This window comes from Ambystoma mexicanum, chromosome 7p, assembly GCF_040938575.1.
Source record: "Ambystoma mexicanum isolate Mex_15411 chromosome 7p, UKY_AmexF1_1, whole genome shotgun sequence".
NCBI lineage: Eukaryota > Metazoa > Chordata > Amphibia > Caudata > Ambystomatidae > Ambystoma > Ambystoma mexicanum.
The window spans coordinates 408,006,385-408,018,607 of record NC_090939.1 but is presented as its reverse complement, the minus strand read 5'-3'; positions in this window follow the sequence as shown (position 1 = coordinate 408,018,607).

Here is a 12,223-nt window from a genome sequence, read left to right as displayed (position 1 = left end):
TACGCCAATTATGATAACCATGGAACTGCCTTATCTGGGTCTTGTCATAACAAAAAAATATGTCGTTTAAAAGAATAAAAGAAATTCTTACTATTAAAGCTAATACCATAAAATGTCAAATGAAAGTGTTGCACTACAAGATCTGCAAATTTTCATTAATACCCCTTTTGGAGTTTTATACTAAAAAAGTTGAGGCTATATTGTTGTACGGGGTGGAGCTTTATCTTTGTTATTTGAGCCCCTTATTAGATCAACTACAAGGGCAAATGTGGAAATACTCTCTCGGTCTACCGGCATCCATGCCTAATGCGATTCTCAGACATGAATTGGGTCTGAATGCTCTATCGGCCAAATACAATTGGAGACTACTGACCAACTTTGCCAAAATGTTATATCCTCCGAGAAATTCACTCTATGAAGATTTACACACTATGATGCTCAACAATAATCCCCCCTCCATAGTATATTTGAAAAAACGTATGATGGAGATCATGGATGACATTGAGTGCCCATGCGAGGCTCTAGAGCTTTTTCAAGTAAAAATTAAAAAGAAAGTTCTTTAATTGGATTGGGTGAATACCTGCAAGAAGATTTCTATCTACTCTTCTTTTCGAGAGTATTATACATTTTTGCACAAACACGAACCACCTATGGCATATTTAACCTTATGTCCCTGCCCTATGATACATCAGACTTTCATGAGGTTTAGACTTGATTTGATAAATACAAAGGTCAGACAGAAGCACTGGTTTAATCAAAGCATGGATGATACATCGATAACATGTCGTTTTTGTAAGCAGATGAGTCGCTTAAACACTTGTTTGTGTACTGTACTTACTTTGAGATTACACGTTGTAAAATGCTGGAAGCATTTGTGGATGCAAATACGATTGAGGGTCGGGAGTGGATTTGGATCAAATGCATGTGGGGTTCGTCGAATACTTCCATAATCAAAACTATAAGACTTGTAAAGTTCATAGAGCACGAATTGATACACTGGGGCTAAGCGTATACCTTCTAGACTGAAAGGTAAGGGTATTGAACTCTGTATAGACATGAATGCGAAAAACTGTACCTTAGTTTCTAAATGATCTATTTGAGGTACGATCATTATTTGACAAGACCTTTCGGCCATGTTGTATTGTTACTACTATTGTTCTCTTTTTTAATCTGATTGTTTTTATGTTAAAGCGACATTTGTAAAAGTCTCGATATACTACTTTTGTTTTGTATCTTGACTAAAAACAAAAAAAAAAAAACAAAAAAAAAAGCATGTCTGTCCAGCACATGAAGACCTGAGACTTGTGCACCCCTGCTCTGCCAGCAATCAATCAAAAATGGTTCCAGGCACAGTCAAAGAGTACTTAATGTATTTTGTGTGGGGAACCATTTGGCTTCGAGTTAAAACTAATTAAGTACTTTTTGACTGTGCCTGGAACCATTTTTGATTGATTGCTGGCAGAGCAGGGGTGTACAAGTCTCAGGTCTTCATGTGCTGGACAGACATGCTTTAATCTGGTGATTTGTTGGGGAGGGGTGAGCTGAAGCAAAACTCTCTATGTATTGAATGTGCAATGATATGTCTCTGGTCTCCTCTGTATTTTGGTCTCCCCTGTATTTTGGAGTTGAAACCCATTGAGCTGGAACAATCATTTGAAACGTCTCTATTGGAATATTGTGTTTTCTTTAGGCGTTTATTGACTTGATGATAACCTGTGTGAGAAATCTAAAAGTTCCAATCCGACCAATTCCCAATCCAAATAATATTATCACTTGTATTATTATCACTGCTGCAGAGATCGCTGGAAGTTCCACACTGTGCTCAGGAGGTCGTGTGCCTGAAGCAAATAATTGTATTTAGCCTGCAGGCCAAGGTTATAAAGCAAGTACAGTGGCTCAGTGGACAGTGTGTCTGTGGCAGAAATGGATAGTGTGTAGAAGAACAATAGTATACACAGGGCCTCATTATGACCCAGGCGCTAATGGGTTAACGGCGCCGTAAAAGGCTGCAGCGCCGTTAACCTATTAGCGCCTAATAACGAGGTCCCTTAGCGGGACCCGACCTTAACGGCTGGTTTAACCAGCCGTTAAAGTTGGGTGCTGCAAAGGGACCTTGGTGCTAAGTACGGTGCCGCAATTTGCGGCACCGTACTTAGTGCCTTCCCCATTCCCATTGAGCCCTATGGGGCAAAAATGGGAATGGGGAAGGGCCCATGGTGAATGGGGAATTACCACCCTGCCAACCTTGGAATGGGGCGGTAATTCCGCCATTCACCATGGCGGACCCCGGCATGGACCATGGTGCTAATAACACCATGGTTTAGCGCCGGGGTCGTAATGAGGCCCACAGTCCTATTGGAAATTGTACATTCTTTAGGGGGTTATTGATTTGCCGATGGCCGACATGAGCAATATGAAAGTTGCAGGTTCCAATTCTAACAATTCCCAATCCTAGTAGTATAATTAAGTTGATTAATGTATCTGCTGCAGATATCCTAGAAAGTGCCAAACCCTCAAGATATAGCTCAGGAAGTAGTGTGTCTGCAGCAAAGCGCTGCATTATGCCTGGAGTCTAAGGTTATAAAGATGGCTCAGTAGGACATGTGCCGGTGGCAGAAATGTGCTTCTAGTATCAATACCAGGGTTATAATTCCTGCCCTCCAAATTTCTCATGCTGGCAAAATGAGTCACTTTGAATTGGGAACAAGTGACAGATGTTACTAAAGAATGTGCCTATCCAATAGATTGGGAGTTTTACACAAATATTTTTTTAACAGAAGTTCTGTAGCTGCAGAAATATTCTCAAAATTAGAGTTAAAAAGGAGGGATATTTGTGTAATAAAGATGAGGCGATAGAAGTTTACAATTTAGAAACATTGGACCACATGGATGTAAAAGTAAAACAAATAAGTAAAATAAACATGCACATGCCAATTAAAGATCTGAAAATGAGCACTGTCCCTTCCATATAGGATCATCCAAGAACCATGGAGGATTCAGATTTCCCTGTATATGTTTAGCTGTTGTCTTTTACCATGCCGAAAAACAATCACAAACATACCAGACGTGAAAAAAAAGAAAAATACTATCTATTCAGGAAAAAACATGTTTGAAATATCTCAGTTCCTCCTAGTACCACGGGTAGAAAGCATGGCTTTAGCATCCCAAAGGTTTGCATTCAGTAGCAGTTCAGCAGCCAGCAGGTTGCTAAATGCTGTAATCAATCCTTTTGTGTTTGTGTTTCAGTGTTCAGTCCTGGGCATATCTGTACATTCACCAAAAATCCTTTATGGTTGTCTAGGGCTTAACAAATGAAAAAAAGAGACCCCAGCACCCTGTACTGGAATATGCATTGTGCACTGATAAACAATTTCCAACAAATGGCAGCAAAGTAAAGGACTAAGGGAAACAAAGTCTCCCAGTACTAAAAGTCTGAAGGGCATGTCAGTTTGCCCCTGAGGAGATGAGCTAATGCCCAGCGGAGTAAAGCGGAAGGCTGGGATCCACTGGTGAAAGTCAGGCTAGGATGGTCAGACAAAAGCAAAAAAGTTGGGGGGTTCACAACTGTCGGGAATATTGCACACAAATGGAAATCTTTGCTAACAGTAGACAAGGACTGGAAAGACAGGGATCGCATAATTCCTGGGACCTATTTGCAGTAAGAAATACCCCACGGGCATCCACCAGAATCTCTCCTTTCGAACTACTTTATGGTATAGAACCAAGAGATGTCCTAGACATGCTTTGGGAGACCTGGGAAGAAAGAGAAGAGGCATCTCTTCGTCTCTCACAAACAGCTACCCGATTGCGAGAGCATATGAAGCTTGTTCAAAATCTAGTCTATACACACATGGAAAAAGCCCAAGCACAACAAACGCCCGCCCACAATAAGAAGGTACATTTAAGATAATTTTCAGTAAAATAAAAGGTATTAGTCCTCGTACCTACCTCTGAAAATATACTTGTCTCAAAGTGGCATGGGCCATATGAAGTATGAGGCAAACAGGGACCTGTACCTATAAAATAACCCAATCTGACAGGAAACCAAAGACCCACCTCTACCATGTAAATCTCTTAAAAGAGTGGAAAGAAAATACTTCCCCAACCGCTGCCTCGATACTGTCTTGTTTGGTGCCAGAGGAAATAGATAATTTTGAATTAATTTCCCCAGAGCTCTCTAGTCAACAACAACAAGACTTAAAACATTTAGTCACAACATTCCCCAATGTATTCTGCGAGACACGAGGGAGAGTGCACAGCCATTATCATTATATCAGAACTCCAAAGGGAAAAGTGGTCCACTTGAAACAATTTTGACTCCCAGAAGCCTGTAGACAGATAGTGGTTGAGGAAGTGAACAAAATGCTAAGGGCAAATATTATTGAACCCTCTTCTTTAAGCCCATGGTCCTCCCTATTCTGTTGGTCACAAAACCTGATAATTCCTGTAGGCTTAGCATAGACATTCGGCAGACCAACGTTATCTCCGACATTGATGCCTAACCTATGCTGCGCATCGACAAATTGATTGATAAACTCAGAAATGCCACCTTCCTATAAACCCTGCCAAGGGGTATTGGCAGGTCGCAGCGTAAGTGATTTCAATCCAGCACACACACAAGTCAACGCTCAGCATTTAGTGCACAACTGAAATCCTTATTTATTTGTGTCTAAAATGTCATTATTCTGAATGATATACCACTCATATCACACCCTTCTCCTGGAAACCCCCCCACCCCCAGTCACACTAAACCAGGAATCAGGCTGGTTTGCAAAGGAAATATTTATTTATATATTTAAAATGTAATCACAATATGTTTTAATAGATAAACAACAATCACCAATGGGGTGACAGAACATTGAATGATATCGTTAATACACTAGTAATAGGTAATAAGCAAAACAAATGCAGCCCAGAAAACAATACTTTTGTGTTGGTTCAGATCAGATAGCACTGTGGTTAGCAGTTCCCCCTGCAACACCCCTCAACCCTCCAATAGGCAATGTAAAGAGATAGGAGGAGAGAGCAGATGTTCAGGAACAGCATACATCAAACAGAATATCAGTCCCACTTTCCCCCAGCAAGCACAAGCGAAAAACAGAATTGCCTTTTCAGCTGTCAGACTGGCTTTCAGGATTGACTTTAGAGTGGACTGGGCAAAAACAAAAACACCAAATATGGTCAAAATAGCTGAAATGTATATAAATTCTTATGGGAGCCACTTTGGATAGTTACACACAAGCACAAGCAATGATTTGGTCAACAGAAAACAATTGAAATTTTAAGGTCCAAGTCGGAAGCAGTTAGAAGCTATTTTACACCTGTAAAAATTTCTCAAAATGGAAATTTGCGGCAAACTTTTCAGTGTGCGATATTCGCAATAACGGGAGAATCACACTGACTTCAAATGTTTTGGGTTCTATGGATAGGTAGGAATGTTAGCTACAAGTAGGAGTTGAAATGTTGTTTCTATCACAACAACTGAGGGAGTTACAGAGGTTTTAGTAAAGGTTGATTTTGTAGAATAGGCGTGAGAATGAAAAACAGAAATGTACTTTTAAAAATGACAAATGAGTTTGTTTAGAATAGGGGATGACTATGAAGAAGCGAATACTACCCAGGGATTACAGTTACTGGATCGGGGAGACCACCTGATAAGGAAACCCGACTTCTTCAGATGAGAAAATGGGCAGCGCAAAGATAGTTCTAACAATACTGGTTCTGAAGGGAAGATAGGATGGGTTGGAGCTAGGGATAACACAAGGCAAAGATACTCCTAACAATACTGGTTTTGAATGAAAGATAGGATGGGTTGGAAATAGGGATAAGACTATGCAAAGTACATATGCTATGTGACACAATTCTTCCTATTTATACTCATTGGATACATTTTTAAATGGGACCATCAGTTCTGGTCATGGGTGGGTCTGGTCTAAGAAAGACAGCACTTCAGGCACGGGACTGGATCATCTAGGCCGGTCGCTGGAATGGCACAGGATCTGCTCTCTTACTCGGTGGGTATTTGTATCAGCTGGATGGCGAGTTCCTCAGGCAAGCCTAGTATTGGCAAGCCAAAGAATATCTGGATACTGGTTCAAAATGGCCTTCTCACACCACACAGTGCTGTACTGAGTGGAGAGAATAAATTTGAGGATTGGGGCCTTGCTGGAAATCAATAGTCTCTATTGCTGGCAAGAGATTTGGCATCATGATCTGGAAGAATATTTAAAGCTGGATGTAGGAAGCTGGATCAGAGTGCTTCACCAGAATCAGGAAGGTGCCTGGATCAGTGAGTCCCTATCTGCTCTCTGCTGTCTCTATTTATGCCTTTAAAATGACATCACAAATGAGTGTATGGGCCGGGTTAGCTAAGCTTGCCCTGTGAAAGGTGATTGGGTCAGAGTCTACTCTCTGCCTTGATAGGGGGAGAGAAACAGAGTGTCATCTTTATGGTGTCATTTTATGATGCTGAGAATCCACCCCTAGCCACTGGAACACAAAGTATACTTTTGGCAAAATACATATTTACACATGTGCAACCTCTATGAAAATCACATATACAGATTGCATATTTTACATAGCAGCTATTCCTCAAAACCCTGTAGCTGTGGGATCATGCTTCCCCTTTCTACGGATCTTTGCCCTTTTCGCTATGAACATTTTTTATGCAACTTTCCACCAATGTGCGTGTTTAACATGGCAATGAGGATATAAAGTTTCACAGTTCTAGCGGAAATACAGACCCCATAAATCCACATTTATTGACATTCCTGTTCAGAATAAGCTACACGGTTGTACTAAGTTTTCAAAGGTAGTGCTAAAAATTAGGTTAATTAATCTGCCATTTTCAGATTGTGCACCCCTTTTGATAATAAGTTATACACCTTCTAAAAAGACCATTACACATCCTGTTAACACCAAATAGTCAGTCTTTTTCACTCCTTGAAAAATGTGGTGTCCCCCTCCTTTGGAATGTGCTTCTGTCAGCCAGGAGTGTCCTGTGCTGCAGCAGTTTTATGGCCTTTCACACCTTCAATGTCCTGGGTGGAGGATGGTCATTGTTCCTTTGCCCTTTGGATCAGATTCTGTTCAAACCCCGCAATTAACACCTCTCTGTGAGTTCCTGCTGAGAGAAGGCCTTCCTTCTGGGAGAAAAACCTGCTTTTCAAGTCCTGGCACTTCAGCCAAGCTAATTACTTTGTAAACTAGCAAAACCCACATTTGTTGCATAACATACAAATACATTTCTTTCTTGGCCTTAAAATCTGTGGAATCAAAACACAACTAAAATCTGTATTTGTTTTTGGCAACAATTCTGTTTGTGTTGCTAATTCAGCAGACTTTTAGTTTTAGGTCAAATTGAAGCTTCCTCAGTTCTCCTCTGACAGCTGTAATTCAGACGGCCCAGGGTACTGCACCCAGATTTTGGCATGGCTGTCAGTTTTCAGACAATCCAGTTTTCTGATGAATGTTTTTCTTTTCTTTCTGTTTCTTTCCCCATAACTGGCATGGTGATGCTGCACAGCATAGTGGAGTGAGTCAATACATCCCACACCAGTGCATGGACCCAATAAGGAAAAGAGTGCTTTCTTGATGCCCCTTTGACTATTCCAGTTCTAGGTCCACCCTGTTGGTTTACACGTGGCCCCACCACTTTCCAATGGCTTCTGGACAGGATATTACAGCCCTACTCTGATTTCTCTGGGGCTTATATGTATGGCATAGTCATTTATAGTAAGACTTGGGAAGACCATCTTTTCCATTTCTTTACTATTATGAGAGTCCCAGAGAAGCCGGTTTAACATCTAATCTATCCAAATGTAAGCTGGATCAAACAGCTGTGAAATACCTCAGCTTCTTTGTAGGGAATGGCAGTGTCCAGCCACAACGAGAAAAAGTGATAGCCGTCCTAGGCACCCCCACGCCTACGACCAAGAGACACCTCAGAGAATTCGTAGGATTAATCAGTTATTACCATAGGTTTATTCCTAATTTCTCAGACAGAACAGCTAGGTTAACAGACAAATTAAAGAACTCCAAACCACAGAAGATTAATTGGGCTGACTAGGACAATATGTTACAACAGCTTAAAACAAACCCTATTCCAGAGCCCGATCCTAAAGGTAGTAGATTTTTGAAAGAGCTTGTGTTGCAAACTGATGCCTCTCTTACCAGTTTAGGAGCAGTTTTGCCACACGTTTGTGATGGATTAGAATACCCTATCCTATTCAGTAGTCCAATACTCTTCCCAAGTGAAAAAATTACTCTGTGTCAGATTAAGAGGCCCTTGCCCTCAAATGGGCCATCACTCATCTAAGATTCAATATCTTAGAAAGAAAGTTCACCCTCATCCTCCATTATTGTGGATATGCCAACGAAAGGACTCTATCCCTCGAGCCATGCTATGGTTTCTAGACCTTCAACCCTACTGTTTCATGGCGGAGCACTGAAAGGTAAAGACCAGGGAAACGTCAATTTCCTTTCTCTGTTTCCCCGTGAAACAGATATGGCTACATCGCATAGGGAAAGGGCATGCGAGAAACCAGAAGGTGTCTCACCGGCTAGTCCCTGGGGAACTGTCATCCAGGTGGCCAGGCCATGGCCATCACTTTTGGATCCAGTTCCTGGGGGTGGGCCAGTGCGGGAGGATCACTTGGGTAAGGGGTCTTCCAGGAGTGGGACACCGGATGGTGAGTCACAATATACCCCCTTCACTGTAGCACCTTTACCACATCCTACCAGGTAGGATATTTAGGAACTCCAGCCCCCCCCCCCTTTACAACACAAGCACTTTCACAAGGACAGCCCACTATGGGAGAAAACAGACTTACACCTGAGCTGTATACCTGACGTGTCCCAATACTTTGGTCATCACACACACCTGTCTTCCATTAAGCTTCCCCACATGGATAAAAAGTGGAGCACGAGAGCACACTCTGAGTAATGAAAGCACACAAGGAAATAGCAGTTTCGAGACGGCAGCTAAACGAGAGAAGAAAGACATCAAAACAGAAGGGGATTGCAAGGAGGGAAATTTCCTTGACCTGTTTGACAAGGAACTGTTGCTTTCCAGAACCCTCTAGAATAGAATGTGTTAGACCAGGAAACCAGGCTGAAGAATCCTGCATTGTGTGTCGGAGATAGCCAGGGCCCTCCCACGTCAATGAAGTTGGGGAGAAGCAGGAGTCGCCATGATACCATCCTTGGCTAGAGAACAAAGCAGCATCAGTAAAATCAACATACCCAGTGAGTTGAGGAGACCAATAAAAGACCGCTCTGTGTTGAAGCCAAGGTTACAAGCAGCAACATTGTATGGTGAGCACTGGAACGGACATTGTTAAAACGCATGTGATAAGAGATGTTAGTAAAGTTAAACTGCTGATGAATGATTAAACTTTAAAAGCAAGATACAATTCCTTTGACAGAGTGGTCCGGCACCGCGTGGATGCTCAATCAAAGGTCTCTGTAAGGTATCCAGCTGAGAAGTGGGAAAATTGAAAGTGAGAAAAGACTTATATCAAGAAGAGAATGAGTAATTGTGAATCGAAGTGGTCCTGCGACGGGTCGAGCGAAGTAAGAAAGTAAAGAAAGAAAGTTTGGAAAAGTAGATGAATTTGGTCCGAGCCCAGCAGAGGGAAACCAATTGAAAGTTGTGTGTTAATGTGGGTCTGAGCACACCAGAGGGGGGCCCAGGGTGAACAGTAAATCACCCGAGAAGTTGTATATATGAATTCCTAAGAAGAAAGGAACTTTAATGCCTGTTGAGTTGCATGAGGCCACGGGAATACTGACATATCATTTTGTGAAAAACGTTCTTTTGCATGACTTTGTTTTCCACACTATTTTGTATTTAGAATTAAGGATTGGCAATAGGTTTATTAGTATAGGCACTTTTATTTTGACAAGACTCTACTAGGACTGCATTATTATTATTTGATGGTCGTAGCTTGCTCCCATCTTTAGATTTAAGATTAGATAGGTGTTTTTCAAACCAAATTGAAGTTTAATAAACACCCGTGAACTGTGATCACTTGTGTCTGTCTTACTGTTCTACTGTTCTTTCTCTTCTATACCAGGCCTGTCTTACACAACCAACCACTGATACATCAAATACTGTAATTCACACATGCATACATATATGAACATATGCATACAAAAGTACCTTATCCACTTACCTCAGCCCCAGTATGGATCCTGCTCTTATGCAGCTTCCATGTACAAGAACAGATACCAGCAAGCATAGTTGGACCTGATCAGAGCACTGATTACATGGTGCCCCCGGTGCCTTTTTTTGTTTGTATGTGCAGGGAGGTGCACAAACACCACCTCACACATACAGACCTGCATTTCCCCAGCCTGCATCCCCAATGGTTCATGCAAGGCTGGGGAACAAAACACCCCAAGCCTTCCAATGCTTATTTCACACACGCAAACACACACATGAGGTTCCCCCACTAAGCTAATAGGACACATAGGATTTGTGGAAATCCAGAAATTAGCACAGAAAAAGATCATGTGTCTGTTTCGATCATGCTTATTAGTTTTGGGATGCACACAAAGCATCCGAGCCAGGCAAAAAGGTTCAGTCTGAGAGAACTCAATTAGTAAGTGCAACAGTGTGAGCAGGTTGAGTTTTGCAAGGTAGAAGGCACGTGTATCACTTGTAGCTAGTATTGACACCCGATAGATGTATTATATAGCAACACAGAATGAGCAACAAATGTATTATTTTTGCAGCTGCAGGGGTTTTAAAAAGGGCAGTGTGCTGTGTAGCACACAATGTTTTGTTTTGAGTGAGGTGCGAGAAGGGAGCCGAATAATGTGGAGAGGGAGAAGATGGAGTCAGAAAGGTATTGTGGTAAAAGCGAGGTCAGTGGGTCGAGGTCAGTGGGTTGGCAAGAGTGTCACCATATTGGAAATCAAGGCCAAGCACACAATGAACAGCATGGATGTCTTGATGTGGAGCTGCATCTCCTGTTGTCTCAGTACCAAGACAAATCCCTGTTCCATCCCCCTAAAGAGAAGCCGAGGTCAGAGGCAACAACATGGCACAGTTACACAGTACTTGTATTCCGCTGCATAGCTCGAAAGCTTTGGGAATGGAATGTTAGCAGTGGGGAGTGTAGTAAGAGATGCACCATTTGAAGGACAAGTTCATGAGAAAAGGGCATGCGGTTTTTTATGCCAACAGGCCAGGCAAAGATTTAGAGCCCTACTGCCCTCACCCAAGGAGTGGTCATCTCATTTGAATTAAAAGTAGACACATAACCAAACCAAATAAATCCCTGAAATTCAGCATCAAGAGTGTGTCCTGGTCACGTCATTACTGGGCACCAGGGGTCTAAAGGTAGTAAGTGGGAGCTCTGTCTGGAACGTACCATGATTTTGGATCGATGGAGCAGAGGTGATGTCAGTACATTTAGTCCAACGTTGGGGATGCAGCTTGTGTGTGCCACAGCATCTGGTACAATGTAAAGGCCCATTGTTTATTCAAAGCAGAGTTGGCCTTGCCAGTCTTACTTTGAACATGCCTGGCTGGAGGGGTGCTGTAGGGTATTTTGTGGAGATTTGGGGCCTGACGGTATTTTATTACCGCCGAAAAATAACTTAGCAATAATCACTCTTTGTATTCAGATTTGGCCATGTGCAACAATAATACAATGGACATGCATTATTTCAGCACCCAGACCTGCTTATTTGGTATACGTGGTTGGTGGTATTTTGGTGAGCATAATTCCATTGTTTTATTTGTGGCCCCAATGTCCAGAATCCCTTATCTTCGCTTAGATTTTTCGTGTGATCACTAGAGAGACCTCAGACCTGCATTCTAGGGATACCACAATTTCCAGTGATAGTGTTGGTGCGCCACCATGGGCAAACTCACTGACTTATTTACGACAGAGAGCTATATGTGGTAGTCTTGTGGTAATTTCCACTACCTTATATACGGTAGGGAGCTATGTTCAGAGAGTCTCTCTTCCCGTTGGCTCATGTACCTCCAACAAGTTATGCTACAGTTACTCACAATTATTCATACTGATTCTGACATACACACATCTGTCTTAAAATGACCATTGCACTGTTTAAAAATCTCCCCACATCATTGGCATTGTAATGGTAAATAGAAAATAAACCACCCGTCTGTTTTCAAATATTTTCTGTATTATAAAAGTTGCATTTAGACATGATCTCATTCTTTACAGCAATAAAATGGAACAATCAA